Raw genomic sequence first — 20089 nt, forward strand, 5'->3', positions numbered from 1 at the left:
TACAAAGTTCATCACGTCTCATGTCCCTTTTACGTTAATAACTGAAGCAATTTGGAATAAGAATCAAAAATATAATCTTCCATGAAATTTCTCAGAATATACCTCTACCAGTAAATACTTTTCATCAGGTTGTTGCTGAATTACTTTGTTGTTGAGGTTTTTGACTGTTTTGAAAAATATTTTCCCGGTTTTCGTTTTAAATAAGTGAGTACATTTACGTATGTTGATGTATCAATAAATCTTTCAATAGTTATGTTATTTCTCAACATCGAGAACTTGAACCATAATGTTAACAGTTGTACCTGTACTTGATAGCTTTCAAAATGAACTAATATAGTAAATCCGAAAAACAAATGGTTTGCATTATCCAGTCCATAAAGTTACTATGAGTGAGTCCATATTTTTATTTTGATGTGTTGGTATAAAATTATTAGAAGTATCGGATACTTCTTGAATAATATCTAGAGGTGTATTCTCAAACAAATGCTGAGGGTGGCCGAGATGAAAACACTGAGAACAATAGTGGGGAAAACAAGAAGAGACAGAGTAAGAAATACAGATTTCAAAGAGCAATGCGGGATACAAGACATTGTGAGATAGGGAAGACAACGTAAGAGGCAATGGTACAACCATGTAAGACGAATGGACGAGAACAGACTTCCGAGAACTGTCCTAGAAAACAACCCGCCCGGCTCAATGCTCCCCGGGAGACCACCTAAAAGGTGGAAAGATGGTTGGCGATTCACCTCTCAGGAAAAGATGCAGAGGCAGCTTCAGAATTAACAGATCGACAGAGTATTATCTTAATTATTATTATATATAATAATATCTTAATTTTCGTATTCTATTATGATTAATATTAAATAAATCTCAACTGTTTTATTATACAACAAAAATAAAGTCATTTTCGTTTGGAAAGTTGGCAGCAAGAAAAATTGTGTAATGTTTGTTTAATGGGACTAATCTTCGGCGTTGTCGGATTAAGTAAGCGCAGGAACGATAGCGAATTTTTTCAAAGAGCTCCTGGTCTAGTATGGGTTCTCTAATATTGGTAAAAACAGTATATTACGTTTATTTGCCATCTATAAATGAAAAATACAAAAATCTAGAGATAAAATTTCTTGGCAATTTAGAATAATTTAGAAGGAGCTATCAATTGCAAACTGATGATAATAATATATTTTTGGGAATAGCTTCAAAAAATATTTAGATCTTATTTTGATTTATATGCTTTCGTTCTTTCTTTTATGGAGTGACTTTTCAAATTTCATGTTGTCAAATTTGGAAATAATACTATTCGTTTTAATTTCTCTGAGCAAGTTTCGGATTCATAGTGATCCCTCACTCATTTTTTATGCGCTGTAATGTCGAAATTAGACGTGCGCCACTTCGCCGTCGATCCATATCGAAAAGTATCTGTCGTATATTTTCTTGTAAGATCTGTTTGTTTACGGCAATCTAAAGATCTCAATAATCTCAAGGTTCCAGAAAACGATTGTAATATATAAACTTAAGCAGTCGTAACTCAGCGAACAATTCGATGACATAGTGAATACATCGGGATAGTGCCAACTCAATACAAAAGTGAAATAAACGGTGTTATTTAGAAAAATGAAATCCAAACAAATATTAGTGAGTTTATATATGAAGGGTAATGCACGTTACAATTATCACTATTACTGCGTGATAATTCTGACAGTGTTATTCAACATGGAAAAGTAACGTATCACAATCCAAGATGTAACAATTCACGGTCATTACAAAGTATTTTTCACTGTAACAGCTCATATTTTACACTGCGTGAAAAATTTTCTATTTTGAATGTATTGAAGCAATTGAAAAGTGGATTAATTTAGGGTATTGATAAAAAATAATAACCCATCATTAAGTCCACAGACATAATGTTGAAACACAAGGCTTATCGTTTATCCAGAGGTATAAATGTACACAGATATATTACTAAGTTCAGTTTCTAATATGAATTGAAAAAAGACACCGATCAGACTATCATTTGGATCTTATACTTATGTCTTTAAAAATATCCCGAAGGTGTCACTGTTTTTCAAAAGAAAAACTTCCCATTTGTACTGCGATTCGTTCGCTCTAATTTTAAATAAATTACATTCAGGAGTTGGATATATAACCAGATAATATCTTACTCACTTACGCACTGAATGATAAATTTTACTGTTCCGTCTGGGTCGTGTGCAATCCTCAAGAGCGATGCCTTAGTAGTAGAGTTTCTCTGCGATTCAAGCACTTAAGAAGTACGGGAAATGTAATTCTTCCTGTATAAATATTAGGCAGTGAGGATAAAAAAGCACACAAGTGTTTTGGTATACATGCAATTCAATTTGCGTTTCAATACAAGAAAAATAGCTTGTGGCCATAATTTAACTTTTTTTGAATTATCAGACACAATCACCACGTTTTAGTTGAAAATTAGTAGGCAGTTCAATATGTCACTTGAACTAGATTATGAATTCTGGTTAAACCAAAATGTACTGTTCCTTATTATTCTATTTTTAGTTGTAATGAATTTATTCTTCTTATTACTGAATGCCTTGGATTGGGATTAACATGATTCTAATATCACTAAAATTTTAGTATTAGAGCATCCTAAAGCGAAAAAGGGATTGCTCAGTTCTTATTTATTCAAGGGCTTAAATGTTCAGCTAACACCTATCTCTCTAAAATTTACATTTATATATACTAATTTTTATTTAGTATTTCGTTTTAACCCTCGAAATCTCATGAAAATAAATTAGAAAGAGTAATTTATTTAATCCTAGCCAGGATATCGTGAGGTAGATGGCTATTCGATTAAGGGTTGTGACATTGAAAAAAAATGTATATCTTTTTACCTCTGTGGTTTGACCTTATACCCAAATAATACCAAATCGTCTGCGTATAACAATTCAATTGATATCATCCTCCAAGCCCCTATATTGAATTTTTTAAACTGACTTCATATTCTTAATTTTTTATTATGGACAACAGCAATAGACATAGTTCACATCCTTGTTTAAAATCTATCTTTTTAGTGAATTTTTAGTGAATTATATTCCGAGTTTTTATTCAACAAGTTATAGGCTATCCAACTACATTTTTTTACATTTCAATTTTCTCCTTATGTGAGTAACATAATGTTCGACAGTATGTACTTCAATTAGAAATATTTGATTGTGATTTAATAATTAATTACAATTTATGATAATTTCCTTCAGAAAATCTCTTTATCGCGGAAAGTTTCCTTGGCATGTACAACGATCCAAAAATCTACATATCTCCTAAACTGAACCAATAATTTTATCAAATTAAACAAAGAGTAGCTTTTTGTTGAAAAATAAATCTTTGCTATTTTTAGATTACAGGTTATCCCTGTAAAAATTACGGATTGTTAACCATTGGGCATGAGCCGCTCTTGGCATTCAGTGTAGAATTATTTATTCTGTCAAACTACATGAACATACGTAATCGCCCATTAAAAATTCATAGCGTTCGAATGTCAAATTTAGAAAATATACTTAAATGTAAGTTATAGCTTTTCAAATTTGAAGACCTATAACTCAGTAACGAGGGGTCATATGAGAAAGACCCACAATATCCTGTATTCCGGGACTTGATGCAAAACATGAAATTAATTTGAAAATTGACGGACATTGGAACAAATTTATATACTAGATTTATCACCTTAAGTGAAAAATTATAAAAAACATATATTGAAAGACGTTAATGATTATATATTACAATATTGTATTGTAGAACAAAAGCCTATGTATTCGCTGGATATTTTAAAAGCTGATTAATTCTATTGAGAGAAAATAAACTCAAGAAACGTATTTGAAAATGCTAAAAATACAAGAGATAATTCCATTCAATCTTTTAAAATTATTACTCTTTCACGCCAATATACAGCTGAATCTCGTAGATACATTGTCCCATTTTTAACCTAATTGATAGTTGACAGGCAGCAACTAAAACCTGCACCCGCTTAAAAATGTTAATAATTTAAATGTAGGGGACAATAAATTGAAATATATCCTATTAATTTCAGGGATAGAATTTTTTTTAAATTAAAAACAGACCAAAATACAATTACACAAAAGTAGATTATTAAAGTGGTATTCTCTAGCGAGCTTTGATTTGCATTTAGCTCGCCCTTGCCGCAATTACACCGCAGAAGGTCTGCAAATGATTTTAATTCCAAAAAGAAAAAGTGGTTTATGTATAATTCGCAGCACAATGGTGTATCTGCTTCTCATTCAGAAAATTATCGAAATTTAAAAAAAAAATGGTTAGTTTCATTTCTATCAGTTCTCTATCAAAATACATATAAAATAGCTGAATACCACTTGTGGGGTTACACCGTATGAATTAAATCTAAGCCCACTTTCTGGTGTACATCATCTATCTTTGTTGTTTCAATATATCCTCGATAATTTTTCTTCATAGAGTTAATCCCTTGGTTTTTCTTTTCATCTAACGTTTCTTAAATACTTATATACTCCTTTCAGCCACTTAGATCTGGACTGTCCTTATCTTCTCACACTTTCTGGTGGCTACTATGTCATTGAACATTTTTATATTTCTATACATGACCATTCTTTGTCACTTTATTTCCTATATTCATTTCTCTTAGAATTTTATATCTCATACGTTATTGTATACATTTTTTTCAACTTTTATCAGCTCTATAGCTCCATTTTTCTTTCTACTATTCTTCATTCAGTTGTATTTATAAAATTTAGCAATTCGGATTATTTTTCATTAATATCTTATTGGCATAGGAAGTGGCATTATTTTCATTCCTCTATTTTTGTCATTCTATTTTCACACTTATTATTTTTGTTTTATTAACAACCGGCACTTTGTCCTACACAGCTTTTAAAAACCCTCCTGCTTCCTCTTGACTTGTAAAGTATATTTGACATATTTAAATGGTTTAAAGTTTTTACATAACATATATATATGTACTTCTATTTTGTTTTCATAAGCTTGTTCCATTATGTACTAGATAATATGAATTGCATCTACTTTTCTTGTATAAATCCACATTGAAATTAGATTTTCAAGCTAAACATTTTTAAATCACTGCTGATGGTATTTTGCACTTCTTCTGATGCTTTTTTTAGGTATTATACTAATTCCTTCTGCTTTCTCTTCTCAATCGTATTTTCTCCATATTTTATTAATGAATAGATATCTCATGAAGCTTCTCTCCTTCGTACTTATCAATTAAGTCACATACAATACTTCTATTCTTACATGAAGAACCGAAAATTTAACTGAATTTGTCCATTACTCGCTTTGGCCATAAACTTGAATGATTTGGAGATTTCATAGGATAACTGTCTAGAATTTTTTATTATTATCATATTTGCAAAGCTTTAATTTCAATGTAATCCAAACCATTTCTAAATAAAGAATAATACGGGGGCAATCTGAATAAGGAACGTCCTTGAGTCTTACGAATACTACCAATAGCATGCTTTTTTTTCAAATTATATTTTTCCACAATTTGAAGTAATACTTGAGAAATATTTATATTCTTAATTCTCATATTAATATTTTGTTATTAATGCATCTAAATGTTCTTGACTTTAGGTCTCTTTTGTTTTGAAGATAGCTTTTTTTGATAATTTTCAAAAGAAAGATCAATTTTGACGTTTCCACTTTTGATAAAGACTTAAAGAAAAGTCGAAACGCAAAATTTATCTTTCTTTTAAAAATTATCAAAAAAACTAATTTTAAAACAGAAGTAACCTATAATCAAGAACATTTAGATCCATTAATATAACAAAAGGGTTAAGAAATAAGAAATTAAAGAAATTTATTTTTTTATTTATGAAAAGTCGCATCAGTAAAAGTTTTTAGCGACAGAACAGTGAATGGAACACATTTTTTAGTTTTATCAATATTATCAGTTTATGATAGTTATTATTCTGAAATAAGCCTCCAAATGTGTTAGATAGTTCTCTTTCGATGTGGTAATTCCATAAGGATATGTTTCTCTGTGATACTTCAGGGTAAATGTCGTATGCTCTAGCCAAAGACGTGAAATAATCTCTTGGTGTTGTCTGCTATTGAAAAAGGGCACCAATTTCAATAAAAAGGTTCAATTTCACGTAGATTTGATTCATCATCCTTTTAGGTTGCCACAATGAAATTATTTTCTCAATCAAAACGCATTTAAGATCCAAACTAATCACTTTCAAAGCCTATACGGTGCATGTCCGCTTATACCAGCATGGGTTAGAATCCATAAAAAGATTATGCTTTTATGGTAGTGATTGATTCATACTAATCTTTTTTAAAATGACATTCGAGGTTTGGTTCCATATTCTAGATAATAAGATCATTACAACAAGCTATATTCAACTACTGTCGTCTTCGTATGTAGTATATCAAGTTTCCAAATATACTAAATTTTTGTCGAAATACAACGTGATTCCCAATCAACCATTCTATTGTCAAGTTTCGTATGTTTCAAACCATCATAGAATATTGAATTGAGTTATTTGTTCCATCCCTTTTCCATATTCTTCTTTAGTCTCCGGATCATATTTAACATAACCCTTAAATAATGGACATGAAAATCTTCCAGTCTCATCTACATATAATTAAGAAAAGTGATCAATGAAAATGTATTTTAGTCCCCTAATCACTTAGCATGAAACGGCGTTTGAACATCATTTGTCATTTAATTGGTTCAAATTCATCTAAATTTTACAATCGATAAAAATATCAGACACAAAATCTGACTTGAGCTGCAGATAAATATCCGAAGAGTATAATTAGACATTTGTCTGATTAAATATTGATTGATTACATTTTAATTATTTAACTAGAAGCGAAAATTTAAGGCTTATTTGCTCTGCTCTTATTTCACTTCATACATTCGGAATCATTATTGAAATTGATGGCTCTAAATCCGATGAACATATTTCATTCTAAATCTTCATGTACATATTCTGTTCTTTATTAAATTTATTTCGTTTGCTACATACTAACAATTAGAGTGCCTATTGTATAATTCATTTTAACTCTCTTTATCTCTTTTCCATTTTACATTGATCTGAATATAGTAATCCGAACATATCGGAAAAATGGACTGCAAACAACGTTTAATTTACAAATGTATTTAGAACACTACGCCTTCTGTCGAATTGATGGAGTTCTGAATTTCAGATATTTTTTGGGTATGTGTATGTAAATTTGACAATACATCATTTTGAATGCAGTGGACGTATTGTTTGCTTAATAAACGGTGATTTATAAATCTACTTGAACGTAAATCATTAATTTCCTTCTTTTTGCTTCATCAAGAGTATAAATGTTTGAGCTCGTTTCTCACAAAAAAAAACATCAAATATCTTTATTGGCATCCCACGTATCAGCGGAACTTTGACGAAGGTCTGTTACGTGATTACCACCAATTTTACAACTTTGTTATTGTTTATAATATTCATAAACAGTAGGAACCACGTTTTATTAACTTCACGAATAGAAAAGATTTAAGTGGGAATTAAAGTGATCAAAACATTATTCTGTGTGATCCAATCACTTGTAAGTGGAAAGGGATTGTTGCGATCCCTAGATTATTCTGCAACAGTGAGCAAAGTGATTTTGAGGATGTAGTGGTAATGAAAGCTGCGACATTTCAATCACTTTTCAGGTAACTGCTTATTGAAGTCACTTGTTGGTGGCAGATACTGGTAGCCCTTAAGTTTTTGCCATTGAAAAGAACTCATTTTAACTACTGGTATAAAATAAAATCAATATAAAATAAATATTATCGATAAAATTAATTTAATAATGATAATCCCTAAAGATTATTTTACATCAACAGTATTTGCGTAACGTTAACAAACTTCAAAATTCATTTGCGTCTCACTGTGGTTTCATAAGTTTTGTGGTTTCGGTGTGTTTGCATAATAATGGAAAAGACGAAAAAACTCGCAGGGGTCCAGCTCTGCTTCCATGGACGCCAGATGGCAGTGAAATATGTCTCATTCTTTTCTCTTCTCGAGCAATCTTGAAGGTATATGACATATTAACACCAGCACGACCACATTAAACACCGAAAATAACTGTATACGCCATAGACAAAGTAGTACTAGACTGAGCTTTCAATAAAATTCGTATTCTAATATTACAATGAAATAGAAAGAAAGTTATGGTGTTCCTTCTCATTTCTTGCTCTCTTCTCCCTTATCTCGTTTCACCAATCACTGCACAGTGGACCAAATATAACTCTACCTTAGACCAAAGGCTTTGCTATGCAGTAGTCTAGAATTACTATGTCCATGGCATACGCACTATTTTGAGGTTACAATGTACCCTATTTTGAAGTCACAATGTTACAATTTCAAGAGGCTTATCATCTGATTAGTAGTTTGTTTTATTTTCATAGCCGCTTATATAATGAAAATTACTTTGAGATTGAAACTTCACTGTTTTTACCACTTTAGTGTCACTTTATTTAGGTATATGTCTTCATTTACGCTTAAATTAGTGGCAATCACTTCAAAGTGCATATTTTTGGAGGTACTCATATTTATACGAAAAAAATGATGTCACTTTCATATCTAGCATAACAGAGACTTACGAATAAAATTTTATTCATCTTCAGTAGTACACCAAATATATTTAATAAAATATGTCGAATTTGGCGAATCACAAATAATAAAATTAGACACTTTCATGCATAAATGAGTTTTTTTTTTAATTGGTGGCATCTACGTGGTTGAAGGAAACAAACAGAGTATACCCCTATTTACGAGGTAACGATATTTATGAATCGCCCTCTATTCGAAGCTAAATCGGCCTTTGAAAATTATTTAACGAATTTTACTATCAATAAATAGAAGTGTCCGTAATGCTAATTTATGATAGGTATAGGTGAGAAAAGAACCACTGACACCTGCGCATAGGTAACAAAAAGTAGCTTGGGTATTGGAACACCAACACTACAGTAATGAATAGAGAAATGAGCAGAGATTCGTTATGGATTGTTTTTGGACTGTAGACGAGAACGAATATGGATAAATCCACTAACGCCCTTTCATCATCAACTTGACAACAAATTGAATTTGTTTTAACGGTCATACTGAGTTGACTGTATTGGATGGAAATATAACATGTTATGTATATAGGAATAAAGTGGTGGGCAACATACTAACACAATTTTATGCCTCTATAGATTTCTTGTTTAATTATATTGAAACCATATGAAGATGAGGTGGTTATAGAATTAATAAAAAATCAAGATTTTCTTCATCTACCCCTATCTTCTAGGTGGCCTGGTCGAGATCTGATAGAGAATGTTTGGAATCAGTTATATAAGACTATTGACAACTAAAATTCATGATCATAAAATGTACAGGAGCTTCATCTTCGACAACTTTGAGCAGAAATCTCAAAACAATTATTAGACAAATAGGTTGAAAGTATGTCAAGATGTGTTGCTGTGAAACGTGTAAATGGGCGTCACACGGAATATTACTGTTGTTTTAATTAAATTTTTCGATTAATTAATTGTTTTTTTATTCAATGCAAGCAATTTTTTTAATTTCCCATATTCTAAGATAAGAAACAAAGATTTTCTGTTCGCTTTTGATATTCAATAGTTAACAAATAGCACCTAGATAGATTTTGTGTTTTCTAGAAATCATATTTAAATACGAATTACATACTGATGAATTATTATTAATATTTCTCGATCTTGCTGACATTTATAATAAAAAAATATGAACTGTTTATTCAAAGGTTATCGTTGATATATGCACTTCTTTGCTGAATTGGCGGATTTCAATTTTAGTTCGTTTGGTGGCTGAAATGTTGATACTATTGAGATATTCTGCTGTAAATTCAACTGCAGTTTTTTTACTGTCCGGTGATCATTATCATCAATTTTCTCAACATTTTTGATAAGAGGCGCCAGGATTGCTCTATTTTCCATCCCCTCATAATTTCCATTGGTTATGTAGTTACCAAATACTTCATCAATGAAATTGGTGCTTAAAATGATATTTTGTGGCCAATTAATTTCTTCCTTGGTATTTAGGGTCAGTTCGCCGATACCTAGGTTTAAAAAGTAATTGTCGTTGTTCTATATCAATGCGCATATTCTCTTCTAGTTTAAAATAGTTAAACATGGACTATCACTTGATAGAAAGATTTAATAACTCAGGTTTATTCGTACGTGGCTGTAAAGGCAAAAAATGGTAAAAATATCCTCCTAGCACCATTACTTATCTCCGATAGGGAGATTTAAAATTGGGACTACCCATACGTCATCTTCTTCTTGTTATTTTACTTCAAATTCTTTTATTTTCATTCTAATAAAAGAATTGTATGTTTCAATTGATATAGCTGATAGTTGAAATCCTGAAAAAAACGACATGTTCTTAAAATAAAAATATCGATATATCTCAACCGAAACCCCCTGTATAGTAAATTTCCAAAATTCAGATTATTATTAATTTTTTTCTATGAATTGTGATTTAAAAATCCGTTGCTTTTATGAATAACGAGTAAAAAGAAAAAAAAAACATTGGAATTGATCTCCTCCAAAGTACTGCAATATCCATATTCCAATGTGGAGCTATGTCTAAAAGTATTTGTGGGAGGAGCCTTTAGGAAAAATCATTTATATAAGTTTTTGGCCAAAACCAAAACAGCCACACTGAAAAATATTTCATAGTAAACCCTGTATTTTATTATTGAGAAAATTATAACATGATATCGATCAATTCAATGTAAAAGGCGGAAACAAAATTAATGAAAAGGTATTCATGAAAGATATCAAGATAATCAGTTATTGACGTAATACATACATTCTACTTAAAATGGATGGTTGAACAATCGATTACAAATCAATTTAATCAAAATTCTTTTCATGTTCTAAATATTTTCACTCAATTTCAAATCAATTTAAAGTATTTTTCACGTCAACCACAAAATATTTTTGATCTTCGCTCATTGTTCAGTATAAGCTATAATAAATAGTAAGTTGAATCTTCTCCTATTTTTCAATATGTTTGAATATCATTTTCATAGAATTTGATACATATAAGACAAAAAATACATAAGGCAAGAAATCAGGTCCCAATCCGGTGAGTACCAGTTTTTACATCACTGTTCAAGAGAAAAGTGAGCTGAATAAGGGGTGTTTCAACATAGAAATAAGAAAATTATCCCATGCAATATTGGGGTTATTCCAGAATATGTGGTTGGCTTGACTTTGCATAACTGTGTCAAAGTGGCACAAGATTGATAGACAGTGATGGTATAATAATGCTTCTGTTGGCGGAATAATCAAGACAAGTTTTGTCCCCTGTAATGGTATGTGATCAATGCATTAACTGTAGTGCAGGCATATTCTGTGCACATAAAAATGAAATCGGTGACAGTATCTATCCGCATACTAGCTGTAACGAGCAGCGCCAACTATCTCTATTTTGGTGAACAATCTTGCAATCTTTTTTCTGATCTTCCTTCGTATTAGAATCATTAAAAAACTTTACTTGTTCATATCAAATGATTTTTCAATTAATTTCATAACCTTATTCTTCTTGTCTTCTTCTTCTACCCTAATTTATTTCAAAAAATATTCTTCATCTCGATTTGCTCTCTAGTCTCGTACATTTATGCTTTTAAATGTTCTTGACTTCTGTCTCTTCTGTTTTAAAATTAGTTTTTTTTTAATTTTTGGAAAAAAGATGAAATTTGACGTTTAGACTTATTCAAGTCTTCATCAAAATATGATATTGACACTGACAATTGGTGTATTAATATTAATCAATAGATTACCTCCATCATGAACAACATCAGATAAGAATAAAATCAAAATAGAAATTTGTTCTAACAGTCCTTAAATCTCAAATATGTAGCAGTAATCAATAAATATTTGTAATTTAATTAGAATTCACAAATTAGAGCTATAAATTTTACTCAAATTATTTAGGTCTTTCTTCGTTCTTATGAATGTAAACCATTTCTAAAAATGCTATTTTTCGTGTATTTCGTTTCCGTTTCAAGAATTTTTGAATCTTTATGATTGAATTTATGATTTTTCTATATATCATGGTTTGTTAATGCAATATTTTATCGTATTAATGACCTTTTAGTCTATTTTCTAAATACTGAGATGTCTGCTCTATTAGTACAAGGCACTTTATATATAATATTACTTCTTTTGTATTTTGGTGTTTTAGATTCTAGTTTAGTGAAATATTTGGTTAATGTATTATGTCCTTTATGACTTATACTAATATCTTATTTATTGATATAATTCGATTGTTGTTGAGAAAGCTCTTGTACATATGGTAACGAAAAATATTTTATGTTTTGATGTTTCGTTTCTGTTTTGCTTTTTAATTGATTGTAGAATCTGTTTATTCTTTTCTTAGATTGTTGTTTATCATTTTTTACGGATAATTATTTTCAATCAATGCAGTTTGTGCTATTTAAATAGCCAAGCATCTAGATTCAGGATCTTATATATTCAGTATTCTTCTCCAGTTCACAATATGTTGTATCTTTGCTCTATATTATACTTTCCCAGTGACTGTTCTACCGATTCGTTATTTGCTTCTTTCTCTTCTTCTACCTACCTAACCTAACAAGTGCACTTATTATGGTTTTCTTGCTTCATGTTCGTTCTTCTTCTAAATTTCTAGTAGGAAGCGTCGTTTCTATTGTATATGTAGGTATTTCGTAGGCTTTGTAACCTCTCTCTATTTACCATATATCAAAAGACTCGATGATATGCCTAAGGTCCATATTATTTAAAAGTACGACATAAATATTTCGTTAATTCCAATCAAATCATTTCACATCTATATTTATTTGTTTTTTCTAGGAGTATATATCGCTGTTTGTAATCTTGTTTAATCTACCAATTACTAGTATCAATATCTTCGAAATATTACCTTTTTTATAATATATTAGATTCACATTGATGTTATTTTAGTTAAGTAAAGATGTTATACTACGTTTAGATTTGTAATAATCCAATATCACTTGTTTATAAACGACTTGGTGATATCTGTCGTTTCGTAATGGAGTTGTTGGATATTTGCCACATCCTCCACTGAATACCGAGGTCAATACATCAAAATGGTTGTTGAATCGGAATTTGCCGTTCAGAAATACTCTTTCACTATACCCTTTGACAAACCTTTTTCAGAAATTATACACTTGAGAAGTTACAAGGTAGCGCATTTATACACATCTTTTGTTAGCATCGATAAAATAAAAAATAGGATGTGAAACTTCAGAACTTAATACTAATTATTCAGTTAAAAATTTTGGGTAAGTGGCTGTACATCATTAGAGAAATTTCAAGAGATAAATTTGAAAAAACTGAAAGAAGCATAAGCTGGGTAATTTCTCTTTGATAATGAGACATTCCAATCTTCAACAGCGAAAAGTTAGAAGTTTCTCCTTCACATAAAGTTACATTTTCGAGCGAGCAAGTGGTTCAGAATCAGTGCTGGGTACAAATATTTATAAACATGTTGAATGATACGGTTAAACGATGATTATGAAAATAATTGTTTTCAACCCTTCCAAATAATAGTTGGAGTCGATGAAACTAAGTTCGCCCTTTGCAACCCACTGTCTTGACTTCTATTTCAGAAGTATAGTAGTAGATCGAGCTTTCATCTACAGCTATCAATCGACGAAAAAATCCAGATCATTTTGGTTAAACTGCGTCAATAAAGCCTTGGAACAGATCATTCGAATGCGCGTTTACTTCAGTCAGTATACGGCTAATGGGATCTTTTGATATGCCGATACCTTTTTATTTTAATTGATTCTTCTATCAAAGTAGATGAGACGTATGCAAAAAACTGTAAAACTCAATATATCTTGTTCAAACATAAATCAGGATTCAATATTTTTTCCTTGTGAATATAAAAAAGTTTTAAATATCCAAAGTGGGAAATATTTAAAAAGATAGATAATATCAAAGTCTCCGTCGTATCGCTACCATATTTTTTTATTCTCACCATAAGAATATCAAGCTACCCTTCTTCGAATAATAAATAAAGAGACAGAAAAACAAACTTTAGGATCTTTACACGACATGAATATAGAATAAATAATGTCTCGAGTAAACAGTAAAGTTTTGGGTGTGTTGTTCATATAGTGCATACATAAACAAGAATTTTTAGAGCATAAAGCTGTAGCTAAAATGAATAAGAATTGCTAAGAAATAAATTCAAAATCACTTTCTATCGATAAATGAAAGTTCTTGATGTATTAAATGTAGAAGAACATTACAAAATTAATAATTTTAAATAAGTGCATTATTCATATTTCGACATAGATGTGAACTACAATTTAAAATATATAATAATAATAGAAATATATTCTTTTGAATATTCCCAGACAAACTGTTACTTTCACAAATACCAACGCTCATTAATAATCTTTTTAAATATTTATTAAGTAATTTCAGCCATGCGCATAATTTGATATCAATTTTAAAAGAAAATAGTTTCTGCTCAATATCCTTCTTAAACCTTTACAGATATAGAATAAATTTTATTATTTACCTTTTTTTAGAGGATTTGTCTTATTACAGCTTCGACTATATAAAAACATAACTGTCACTAAAACTCAATCATAAATCACATTTTCTAAATATCACAATTTTTTCACGATTTCGCCAAAAAAATTGTTAACTTTCTACACACTACCGGATCGTAAATGAAAACAAAAAGAATTTACGCGAGACGGCAGATTCGCAAAAGGACGCCACTCGGTCTGCCGTTACTTCATCACTACCGCCGCCGTCATCATCCCTCCACTTTGGGGAGTACTCCAATGGTTTGGGGAGAAGAGCAATACAGGACGGTAGTTAGCTCGACGGGATTAAGAAGAAATGTAACATATATGGCCACTAAAACCTATGCGTATATCACAGATTATACATATAGACATACTTAAATATTTATGCACAATTGATGAAATAACAACATATAAAATATTTATCTATACTACAAGGCATATAAATATACTTACATCCCATTAAGTATATAAAATTTTTCCCCTTCTCGTAGAATTGATTCTGCGATTCTTATCAATGTGATTCGATACTTTTGGCGTGAAATTATGGGACAGCTTTCTATAGTATCATAAGCATTGTTATTTCATCAACAACGTCAAGCTGTCAGTTCATTATCAAGAATTCAAAGAAATTTCAATTATTGATTTATATGATAGCCAAATGGATATGGAATAATCTACAAATTTATCTTGTCTCTTGCTGTTGCTAGAAAAATCCAGAAAGCGGCAAATTGAATTTCATAAAATATAAAGAAGCCAAATGTATCCTGCAGTACTTAATGAATAACAGAAATTGTTTAGAGATGGACAAATTATGGAGGCAGCATGTTTCATACAAATTGAGAACGAAAGAAAAAACATTAATCTAAATTTAAAAATTGTAGTATTAATATTCATGTTAATTAATGTTACCCAATTTTTGTAAATTATTGTTAGTTTGAAGTTGTTGATACAAAGATGAATTTGAGACAATTATAACCAACCAAAGGTATTTAGTAGAGTGGCTTTATGGTAACTTTTAATTACATTCTTCAAAACATTGTCAAAATGTGTTGTTTCCTTTATACGGAGGAGAAAAATAAATGTTTAAAATATTCTTCCTAAATTAAATATACTAAATTCGGCTCAAGCTAAAGTTAATCCTAGCATATGATGTATCTTATAATTTTCAAACTTGGGTAAAATTATAGTACTAGTTTTTAATAATTATTGTGGCAGGGAGACATTTATATATTAGTTACATATTTACATCTAACTTTCAAAATCGTGAATTCTATTCTAAACAATTTTTGAATCATTAAGTTAGTAAAAGTTGTACTGCAACATCTTCAATAGTAAGTCATTAATCCCAATAATGTTGAAAACATTCTTCTTGTTGATATAACTTACTTCAATGTACTCTGTTACCATAGCTGCCGACTTCCATCCTTCCTGTTGCTTGATCTGTTATCATGGTGATATTCGCCATGATGTGTTTCTCAAAATTATCTAATTCAAGAGAATCTGTGACCTTTGCGAAGAGCTTGATCCAAATTTATTAATTCCAACAACTTTATTTGTACACTTTTCCTTATCATTATGTAAAAAAATTATATTCTGATGATAAATACTGTTTCATCAAACGCCTCTTGAAAGAAATCCGCTTCCTTCTCCCTTGATGTCGTGTAAAATTGTTCAATTGACATCTAAAAAAGTCAAAAACACCACAAATAGTAACTTGATTCAAAAATAAATATATAATGTCCGGTACACCAAATGAAAACTGCCACAAATCGTCTTCATTAAACACATATGTCTTTTTGACTGTCGTTTTTGATCATTCACTATTGCTATGACTTTCTCAAATGATTTTATGTCGTTTGTTCACCCTCAACATATTTTGCAATGAAAAAAGCGTGATTTGTTCCATATTTCTCGTGCATCCAACGACCGACTCTTTTATCACAATAATACTAGTATTTTTCATTTATTATTGCTAACGCTTATTTTTAACTTTTTATGTTTTTTTTTTTAGTTTTTTTAAACTATATTTATTTTTCACTGTCTAGTTTCATATACTATGAAACCGTGTTTTTTGGTTTTTTTAACATTAGTCATTTAATTGATACCACCCTAGTCTAATGGCTTCGTTACTTGTATACCTCTCGTCGAAACTTGTATAGAGCCCTAACGGTGTAGTGGGTAAGGTCGTCGAAGTTTTTGATTTCGAACACCGAGTTCGGAGGTGCGAATCCTCTGTCAAACGAAATTTTTATTAAATGAGCCGCTTGCTCTTAGTCCAAAGCAGAGCTACAAACAAACAAACCCATATACAAGTGAAGCTAATATAAGCATGTTAAAAAATAATATTGAGCAAGTTCGAAACTGTCGTTTGTTAACAAATAGATGTGTCAACATCAACAACCTATACACCTCGAATTTGTTAATAATCCTTTCAAAATTATTTATTGCAATTCGATAGAATTGTAGTGATGAATCTGTGATGCATGAACGAGTCTTTTTTATAAACAGCTACATCTCTAAAATTATTTTTCTGTATAATTCTGGAGAAGTAAATTTCCAGTTACACACGAGTGTTTTCACTTGATAGTTGGTCACAAATCGCTTATCTTCAAACTTGAGGTGTCCAAATATGTTGAAATCACATGGAACAAGGATGATGAAACGCCTAAATTCGTCTAAGAGTAGTAGGTTGCGTTGATGTTCTGAAGTGTAAGAAATATATCAGAATAATAACCCTACAATCCCAAAAAACCGTAGCCAACACTTTCCTGGCAAGTGAACGAGTTTTAGCTTTTTTTGGCCACTCCAAACTCCACGCGTTCATACTTGTACTATTCATAATGGTTCGAAGGAATTGCTCTCTAATTATTTGATAAGCTCACGAGACGTGCAGTGTTTTCATAAGTCATATTGGTGCAAAAAAGACAGGAATGCGCTTGATTCGCACCACGTTCACGGCCTTGCTTGAATCCGTTGCACCAAACCTTCAATATTGTCTATAAAAGGGTAGTGTCCCTGACTAGGCAAATATTCTGAGGTAAATTTTATGCGTTGCTTATTTGTGACGGATACGATCCTTTCATCCTATATACTCGTACATCTAAAAGTCTTAACATGAATCTGAAACTATTGTCATACATTTTTGATTCAATTTGAGCAAATATTAGATCAATGGTCTGATGAAAGTTGTGAAGTGTGTGATATATAGAGAGCCTTTAAGTCCTTAATTGCTAAAAAATACAGGTGTTGGAAATAAATGTCTATATTTGTTATTCCCAATAGAGAACGGATCGATTATGAATTATATTCAAGTGATTTATTAAATTCCCAAATTAAACTCATAAAAAATATACCTATTGACTACTGGTGGTAAAAATTAATTGTAATGTGGTATTCATAGCAGAGACCTTTGCCCATAAGATAAAAACAAAAAGATAGTCACATTGAAAAAGCCCATCAATATTATAACCCAATACTTTCCTTTGATTCTACAAACAAAATAATAAGTAGTTTCTACCTTAACATCGACATTTATCGAAAATTAGCTTTCAACATTTTCAAACCAATTCCACTTGTAAATAGTTTCCAATAATAATCTATTTTTCTTTACCAACCATATATCATACTTAGAAAGAAGTTATTTGTTCTGGAAATAATTTTCTGTTTTCCAGACATCGTGTGAGAGAATTTCTTCTCCGAAATCGAAATAGCGTATCTAGTTATTGTTCTAATAAATCCGCTACTGCTAAAAATATCGAAGCCAGCACTGGATTGCGCATCTGCAACCCTTGCATCTGTACTATGAGAGCAATGCCAGTCTGAAGTCTTTGTTGTCTATCGTAAAATGGGGAAATGAGAAATGTGAAATTGAAAGAAAAATTTGAACATTAAGCGATAAATTCAAATATTTTAAACGGTCTAGTTGACTGTACATACGTATCCTTTCACAACATGAATATGCCACGTTAAATCTATTCAATCTTTTGGTATGTTTCACTCGTGTAGATAGCATATGTTGACGTTTCCCAAAAGCAACAGGATGAGTTGAAAACAAACAGAGCATTCCTGCGAAAGTTATTTGGCAGTATTTTTTTTTAATTTTTCAGACAAAATATCAAATAACAGGGATATCATTCAGTCGAAATAAAAATTTAATATAGAGGATCGAAGCTCCACAACGAGATATAACCAGCGCTTGAAGCCATTCTAAATTTTTTATTTATATATTTGAATTCACCACAAAATAAACATTTATAACGAATGGAATACATTTCAGACTCATTTCAAGTCATAGTTATTCTGTGAACCATACATTCTGTTATTTCATAACAATGTAATGACTCATTTAATATTAGAATTTTTTTCTATAGTTTTAATCAGTGGCGACTCGTTCTGAAGTGTTTGCAAAAAAACTTGTGAAAGGTTTGTTGTTGGTTATTGAATCTGTTGCCACACAAGAAAAATATAAATATGATGGCTTCTGGAGTAGTCGACTCCTCCTCCTCCTCCTGAAACTCAAGTTTTTTATACTTCGTAACGGCCTACTTTTCGTTTTCTTGGACTTTATCTTCTCTTGAAAATCGCTTGATAATTATTAAAACTACACTTTTGATACGTTATTCGAAAATATCTCTAAGTGGATGGACTCAGTTGGCCTAAAACTAGAGAAACACAAAACAGAGGCTGTGCTGAATACCAGAAGAAAAAAATGGAGTAACTCAGCGAACTTAGGGGGTCCAGAACTGAGAAGAAAAGCTCTATTGTTTTCGGTGGTCACATCTGTGATCACATACGGAATTGCCATCTGAACCAATGCTATACAGAAGCAGAGAGCAGGAAAGGGGTCGCTTCAGTCAGATTCCTTCTTTGGCACAGAAGGTCTACCGCAATGAGCGGAGAATTATTGAGAAGAAATGAGCCGGAAAACATCATGAGCGAATTTATATAAGGATACCACGAATATAGGAATATGGACGCAAGTGGACACTTGGCCGAGCCGCCTCCATGGAGAGGTAAATTACTACCTGACCAAGATGCTCCTTGGACACAGTTGCTTCACAGATACAAATATGAGGATTCCCCAACTGTACACAAAGCATGTACACGAATATGTGGAGCATGTTCGCGCTTCAGCATGCTTCATCACACCTTCGAAACTGAAGTAGGGGCAGTAGTGACGCCTGAAAATTTGTTGATGGCCATGTTTCCAACGGAGACAGGTATTAAGAAAACTTCGTCCTGAAGACAATAAAAGAAGGAACTTAAAAAATCTAGACAAAAGAAGTAACTGACGGTAGAGCTGTATAGCTAGATACTCCCTTCACGAAATAATGTCTAGCAGCGGTCCCGCGCAAGAATGAGAGGCCAGAGATAAGGCAGTTCCAAGCTGGTTTGGTATTCCGAGAATACCAAGCCGTGAAGATACGTAACACTATTTTTTTACCCAATACTTTATAAAAAAAAACACACATACATAAACACTCAGAAGCGGCGTGCCGTAGGT

At 31.2% G+C, this 20089-nt stretch overlaps 1 protein-coding gene across 1 annotated transcript in view; it reads right to left on the reverse strand.

Moving 5' to 3' along the window:
* LOC130442988 (serine/arginine repetitive matrix protein 1-like) overlaps positions 1–14786 on the reverse strand; it is a 137494-nt gene extending 122708 nt beyond the window's left edge. The window contains exon 1 of the mRNA XM_056777418.1: positions 14571–14786. The gene's annotated coding sequence lies outside the window, so the exon portion shown is untranslated. The remainder of the gene's footprint in view (positions 1–14570) is intronic.
* Positions 14787–20089: the final 5303 nt, after the last annotated feature.

The sequence above is a fragment of the Diorhabda sublineata genome, chromosome 4 (assembly GCF_026230105.1).
Source record: "Diorhabda sublineata isolate icDioSubl1.1 chromosome 4, icDioSubl1.1, whole genome shotgun sequence".
In the NCBI taxonomy this organism is placed as follows: Eukaryota; Metazoa; Arthropoda; class Insecta; order Coleoptera; family Chrysomelidae; genus Diorhabda; species Diorhabda sublineata.